Below are 7,473 nucleotides of genomic sequence, written 5' to 3' on the forward strand. Positions count from 1 at the left end.
GTGAGTAATGCTGAACAACCCCTGACTTTTTCAGCAAAACCCTAAGACTCCTTTGTCATCCTCATCGACGTCGGACCTCCAATTTTCTGGAAATAGCGGAAGCCCAGGCTGGAATTCTCCTGTGCATTTAGATTGCTGCAAGGCCCATAAATACTCCCCAGAGAGAGCTAAGGCTGCTCCAGAAGTCTGCTGTCTCCCAGGGTGAATGCTGAATGCTGTGCTCACACTTTCCTTGCAGAAACCCTAATGAAGGCCTGGCAGCCAAGAATAAGCAGGCTCTGCTTCACAAAGTGAAGTTCATTCGCAGGCTAAAAGTAGAGCAAGGGTCAAAAGGCAGTGGGGAGTGGGGTCTGGACTTCCAAATGGGTTCCTACTCCTTCGTGCCCCTCACTTCTCATATATCTTTTGGAATCTAGAAAATGAGTGACCCAGTTGTTTACTATTTTATTTCTATTTTTTTGGTCTTCATTTTTGGGAGGCAGCTTCATTCCAGTATGAAGCTTTAAGAACTTAACTCCCAAGTTCCTTTCCCTCAGTAACATAAAGAGAGCAAACGGTCCCCAGGGATTATATGAAGTGTTCTTCCTTCTGTTTTGCTAGAATGTATCTGATGATCTGATAATGAATAAATCATGTGCAAAATTAGGTATATTCATGCAATAGATGTTCGTTCAGCCCAACAAATAAAAAATTTTAATACGACAAATTAAAATAAAAACTTTCTAATGGCTTCCGTGGTCCCAGAGATCTAGGTCCCCACCCGCACTCCCTTGCTCAGGCTCTGCTTTGCCCTATTCTCGTTTGTCCCTGATGCAGGAGGGAGGCAGGGAAGTGCTGGGTAGTGAAGGGTGGGATCCCTGGCAAGGGCTCCACCCTCAGGCCTGTGCCTGCAGACCTAAGTGAGAGCAAGCACTCCTGTTTTCACACCGAAATGTTGCGTTTTCCAAGACCACTCTGGCCCACCACGCCCCCCATCCTGTGCCCATAGAAACCTGAGACCTTAGTGGGCACAGACACAAGTGGCTGAATGTTGGAAACGGCAGAGCAGTGACAACAGAACAACAAGGTAGAGAAAGAGAGAAGAGGAAGGATGCCTGGAGGCCTAGGGGAGTTCAGCCAGGATGTCAGAGAAGAGTCAGCTGCTGGGCAGCCCAACTCCAGGGGAAGGCCATTTTCCCACTTCATCCAACCACCCTTCCAGCTCCCTGTCCATCTTGCTGAGAGCCATCTCCACCACTCATAAAACCTTGCACTCATCCTTCCAGCCCACATGGAATCCAATTCTTCCAATACACTGGGCAAGAACTCGGGATACAGAAGGCTGTCAAACTGACCCCCTGCCCTTGCGATAAGGCAGAGGGTCTATTGAACTGATTAGCACAAGCCATCTGCAGAGGGCTAAAGTGAAAGAGACCACTGTAACACAAACCCCCACGGGCTTCAGAAGTCGCAGACACCCACCTATAGACACTGGAGGGGGTTGGAGCCCAAAAGTGCTCCCTACTGCCTTGTACCTGTCCATCTGCATGCTCCCCCTAGGGGTTTGAGCAGTGGGGTTTGAGCAGTGGGGCTATGGAAGGAGCAATCCACACCCCTGTTGCTCATCCTGCGAGGTTCACTTATCCCTGTTTCACCCCTTGCCCTCTCAGTTTGGGATACAAACATTCACCTAATGAGTAACTGGTGATTAATGAACAGTAACTGGAGAAGGCAAGCAATAAGGAGGACAACATCTCCCAAGGAACCACTGACGTCCTTGCAATGGCATTTGAAGGTAGCTTAGCATAGCTTAGTCTCAACCAAATCCATGCTAAGGAAGACACAGAGTGGAAATTTCTTACTGTCTTTTCGAATACTTGCTGGGGTCACTTGCAAATCAGAAGAAATACAACATTGTACTCAGCTATGTTGCCCAACTATCTGGAGCTTTGGAAAGGATGCTCTCAAAATATTAAAATGAGGGAGGTGGCACAGAATTACACTATGAACTACACACTAAATTGTGCAGAACACAGAATGTGGAATACGTGAAACCATTCCAAAGACAATGCTCTTCAGTCTGCAAGACAGTAAACCGACTAACATTAAGCATAGCTAAAGAAATAATGTGAAAATCAGGAGCATGGTGGTCAGCTTGGAGATTAGAGTCATAAAGAATAGAAAATGGAATCATAAGGAACAGTTGGCTGGGCCCTCCAAACCATTGTCCAGAGGAGATGGAATAATCCCCCTCCTGGTGGCTGGACCAATCCCATCATGTAGGTGAGGCCTCAGGCCATCTCAGCCTGATGCCATTAGCCTTGGATTTATCTGGAGAACTCTCTTTTTTCTGACTTCCTGCTCTCCAGGCAATCTTTGATTATTATCTGACTTCCTCTATCATTCTGCGTATGGAAATGGATCTGTTACAAGGGCTTTTAGTATTCCATTTCTTCCAATAGTTTTCTTTTTCCGACTGTAAAAGAAGAAAATGGCATTTTGACCACGATATTATTTGGCCTAGCCCACAGGTCCACCAACCTGGGGAGGAAGTGCTGGTTATGCAATCCATGAGCGTTCCTGTCCCTGGGAGCGGTACTTCTCATTATGAATGAATAATCCAGCATTCTGTTTTTAGGGCTGAGTGAATGAGTCTGCCCCTGTTGAGGGTTCATATACTCAGGGAGTACTTGGGTTTCTGGGCCTAGAAAGGAGAAAACCTGGCTCAGAAATGTGAAAAGTTCTCTTGGTGAGGACACAGCCTACTGAGCCTTATTTCCTATGTGATAAGCACATATGCTTCGAGTTGCTGTTATTTTACCATTTTAGGCAAAGATAAAATGCTCAATGCATAATGTAAGATCCAGTGTTTACTGTGCATGATGCGCTCCATCTTAACATCTAGGCTTCTAGAACACAAGTGTGGCATTGTTTCCGTCACAGTCACACTTCAAAAAATTCCTCTAAACTCAGTATAAAATAAACAATGTGTTACTGTTTTAACTTAATTAAAATCCTAGTGCGGGTGCATTTGTTACTAGGTTTACTAATTAAGTAGGGAAAGAAGGAAGGTAAATGAATTATTTCAACTCCAAACTCAACCCCTCCTATTCCCCTACACGCAAGGGATGATATGAGATTTTGTGCCAAGAGATGAGAATTTCCATCCTGTTTGGATTATGCTGGAATGCTGTTGGAAGATATATAAGAGAAGAAAACAGTATGATTCTCTATTTACTTCTTTTTTGGATACACATTTATAAACCCTCAGAAGCATGCCTCAAGAAAGCATGATTTCTAATCTGAAGTAAGCAGAAGCTGGGGTTTTTGAACGGAATGGCAGGATTGCCTAAGAGGGGATCCTCTGGTGACAATGGCTGCTGTTTCCATGGCAATTGCAGATTTACCTGTGCACCCAGTCTCTGCTCCTTTTGTTCGTAGCAAACTACCATTAAGCAGCAACCAGCACTATTAGCAAGGCAGAGGCATTTAAGGAAACTGGTTCCCATCATTCTGTGTTCAGATCTTTTGTTCTATAATGGATCTGCAACTCCCTAATGTCGCGTTAACGTAATAGCATTAGGGTGCTGGAAAAAAATGTTTGTAATCTCACTTGGGCCAAATTTTTCTGAGAAAGTGGCACTCTTATCCTCATATCCAGTAATTCCCAAACACGAGTATGTCTCAGAATCCTCTAAATTTGCAAAGTGCAAATTCCCAGACCCCACCTCCAGAGAATCTGACTTAGTAGGTCTGAGATGGGACTGAGGACTGAATTTTTAACAGGTACCATAGTTGATTCAGTTACAGATGGTCCCAAGACAATACAACAGGGACACCTTATTTTGGATACTCTCCAAATAATCCAGAAGAGGAGAGAATTGGACACTGTCCCCTTCATAATATTAAAGAAGATCATGATTTTAAAGAGAACAGTTGAATCTCAAGGAATTTCTCTGGCAAAGAATCTAGTTTGAATATATCCAGGCCATATGGCTTTAGTTAGGTGGCAAAGTCATTTTAGGATAGGCCTGAGTGTTAGACTTGCTTTTGAGGCTTGGATCATTACAACTCATTTTCAGGGCTCCCTCACAGCAGTACCTAACATCTGCTTTATCATCTATTGAAAAGACAAGGAGCTACTGCCGTTGCAGGACCAGGCCAGCTTCAGAAACCATGCAGGTGGGGCTGTTACTTCCAAGGGCAAAACAAAGATGAAGTACTAAGCCATGCTCTGCCTTTCTCATAAAGGTCAGCATGGGCTTCAGCTTTAGGAAGTCTGGGGCTTCAAAGCTGTAGGAGGGAGAAGGCATCCCTTTGATTCCTTTTCTTGCTGATGCTTAAAAAAACTGTGAGCCCCTACACCTTGAAGAAGACCTCTTGTAGTAATCTCTCTTCCTTCATCTTTCCATTTTTCAGCCTCCTAGGATTTAGATGTTCTAAGATAAAGTCTCTTCCCATTCTTTTAGTGTCTAGGTTGCTCTGATGCCTCTTTTAATCATGCTGTGTTTGATAGATACAGAGTACTCCAGGCACTTGCCTCCAGGGATGGCCTTGGAAAAGACTGGTACATCTAGGAAACCTTCCTAAGGAGCTGGCATTCAAGGTACACAGGAATCACACATGGTGGCTTCAGTTTAATTTCAGAGCATCCTAAGTACACTTTGCTCCTGTCCCAACCCCACAGTCTCCCATTTCAGAAATAACATCAGCGTGCATGCGCCCAAGTGCTGCAGGTGGCACTTGAGCTTCTATTCAAATGCAGTTTCTCTCTGAAGAAGAACAAAGTCGGTTGGAATAAAGGTCCTATTTTTGGAAAAGAGAAGTGATGCACTGATAGATATTTGCAATGTAAAAACTCCTTTCTATGGGAAAGCATCCTCAATTACTTAACTTTCTTTATGGCAGTGGACTCCAGAAGAGCTCCAAATCACAGCAAGTACCTGTTGAGCATGATTGCTTGTGTTGCTGGTAACTTAATGCTTTTCCCATTTTTACAAAATGAGAACAAAATGACTGGTTTCCAGTAGGTAGGCAATTGTTGGCAACCACTTTTTTTTTCAACCTCTGCTCATCGTTGTGAACTAGAACCTTCCCTCCATCAATAACTACAGGGCCAGCTTTGTAAACACGTCACGGTTTAGGGATGAGTGCAGAGGTGCTGAGTTATTATCCGTGTCAAATGAATTACATGGAGTTGCTCTACTTTGAAAGTAGCAGAGAAAAGAAGTAGTAAAATGCGATGGTGAAGGCTTCAAGTTTGGGAACCAGGCTGCCTGAGTACTAATCCATGCTGTACTGCATTCTCCACAGGCTCCTCATCTGTAAAATGGAAATAATGAGAGCTGGGGAGAATTATACAAGGGGTATAATTTAGTGGAGCGCCAGCACTTAGCAAGGGCCCAGTGTACATTTGCCATTCTGGATGTGGAGGAAAGACTGATGCATTCGATGGAATGATAACTCACCGGACATGCCTGAATTTATTTGCAAGGTCAGGGAGACAATGCTATCACCTATTTGGACTAGAAGAGTTAGCCCTCGAGTTGCCACCTTGTATTCGTGGGATAGATGCTCAAATCAGCCCCTGTGAATCCCTAATCAAGCAAGTAGGAACTAGCATGGCAATAGAGGGGAATTCGGTGCTAGCCATGTCTGTTTCCTCTGACCAGGATCCCCTTTCCTACACACCCAGGTTCCATGATCAGATCTTGTGCCCTGCCTCTTCAATATTAAGACCTGCCATTTAGGGCCAGGCACAGTGGCTCAGGCCTATAATCCTGGTACTTTGAGAGGCTGAGGCGGGCAGATCACTTGAGGCCAGGAGTTCGAGACCAGCCTGGCCAATATGGTAAGAACCCATCTCTACAAAAAATACAAAAAAAATTAGCCAGGCACAGTGGTGCCTGCCTGTAGTCCCAGCTACTCAGGAGGCTGAGGCAGGAGAATCTCTTGAACCTGGGAGGTGGAGGTTGTAATGAGCCAAGACTTTTAGCTGGAGTCTCACTCTGTTGCCCACTGCATTCCAGCATGGGCAACAGAGTGAGACTCCAGCTAAAAGAACCGAAAAAACAAAAAATCTGCCATTTAGCCATTTATTGTCAAGCTCTTTTTACTGTCTAAAAAGAAATCAGGGGACTCTATGTCTCAATGGAATACTTTCTTCCCATGCATTTGGATAAAGCAGAACTTTCTGATATCTCCAACTCCTCACCTCTTAATCTCTTTATTCCTTCTTCATGTGTCCCTTGAGTGCCTATCTGTGCTAAGTGCTAACAACACACAGTGAAGCAGATAAACATGGTCCTGTCCTCAAGAAGCCCATATTCTAGAGGGAAAATGATCATTAACAAGAAAATGGACAAAGAAGTAATTTTATGTTGTAATAAGTGCTTTAGTAAAAAGAAAGGAGGAAGGGGCTGAAAAAGAGAACAGTGAACAAAGAGCTGGGACGCTACAATGGATAGGGTGGTCAGGGAAGGGGCCGCCATGGGTGGGACCTTAAGCTGAGAAAAGACTGCCTCTTTGCGGGTGATTGTGGGCAAGGTGATGTTTTTAACAAAGAGCCAGGCTTGGGTTCAGGTGAGGAGGTAAAAAGGTCTTTGAAAAAGGCTGAGATTATGATGTTGGTGCAGGCTCAGAGTGTGTACCCCAGAGGGCTCAGGGAAATACGCACATGGGATGGGTCAGGACATGAGGCGGACACGGTGCCAGGTACTGGGGTCATGGTAGATCAACGGTTCCTGGTAGATCAGGTGTGTACAGAGGTAATGCTAATTCATTAATTTATTCTTTCAGTCCAAACGTGTTTATGGAGTATTACAATAGGTCATGTACTATTCTGGGTGCTTGGACTACATTAGCAAACAAAATAAAGATTTCTACTTTGGAGCTTGTGTTCTAGCTGGAGGAAGGAGAAAGCAACTAACAAATGTAACATGCAAATAAATTAAATTATGTCCAATGTTAGAAGGTGTTAAGTGCTATGGAAAAAAATTAAGACAAGGTAAATTTTGGTAAGGGGAATCAGGAGTGCCAGGGGTATCTGCACACACGTGTGTGTGTGTGTTTGTGTATATGTAATTTAAAATAGAGTGGTCATACTTACCTGGCAGGGGAGATACCATGATCACGTAGGTGGTTTTCCCAGGACGGGGCTTACCCATTGCACTCCGGATGTGCTGACCGCTGCGAATTCCCCAAATGTGGGAAACTCGACTGCATAATTTGTGGTAGTGGGAGACTGCGTTCGCACTTTCCCCTGGTAAAAATATTAAAAAAAAAGAAAAAAAAAAGAGTGGACAGCATAGGCCATGTCAGAAGGTGAGTGTCTTAGTCCACCTTATGTTGCTATTACAGAATACAATAGACTGGATGACACATAAGGAACAAAAATTTATTTGGCTCACAGTTCAGGAAGCTGGGAAGTTTGAGAGCATGGCCTTGGCATCTGGTAAGGACCTTTGTGCTGTGTTGTCCCATGGTGAAAAGCAG

The 7,473-nt window shown here is 44.3% G+C and overlaps 1 non-coding gene across 1 annotated transcript; it reads left to right on the forward strand.

Moving 5' to 3' along the window:
* The first annotated feature begins 7,079 nt into the window (after positions 1-7,079).
* Positions 7,080-7,243, forward strand: LOC116550490. Its single transcript, XR_004268450.1, has one exon. It is a non-coding gene; the product is annotated as a U1 spliceosomal RNA (small nuclear RNA).
* Positions 7,244-7,473: the final 230 nt, after the last annotated feature.

The sequence above is a fragment of the Sapajus apella genome, unplaced genomic scaffold, assembly GCF_009761245.1.
Source record: "Sapajus apella isolate SASKATOON/1434 unplaced genomic scaffold, GSC_monkey_1.0 scaffold7, whole genome shotgun sequence".
NCBI lineage: Eukaryota > Metazoa > Chordata > Mammalia > Primates > Cebidae > Sapajus > Sapajus apella.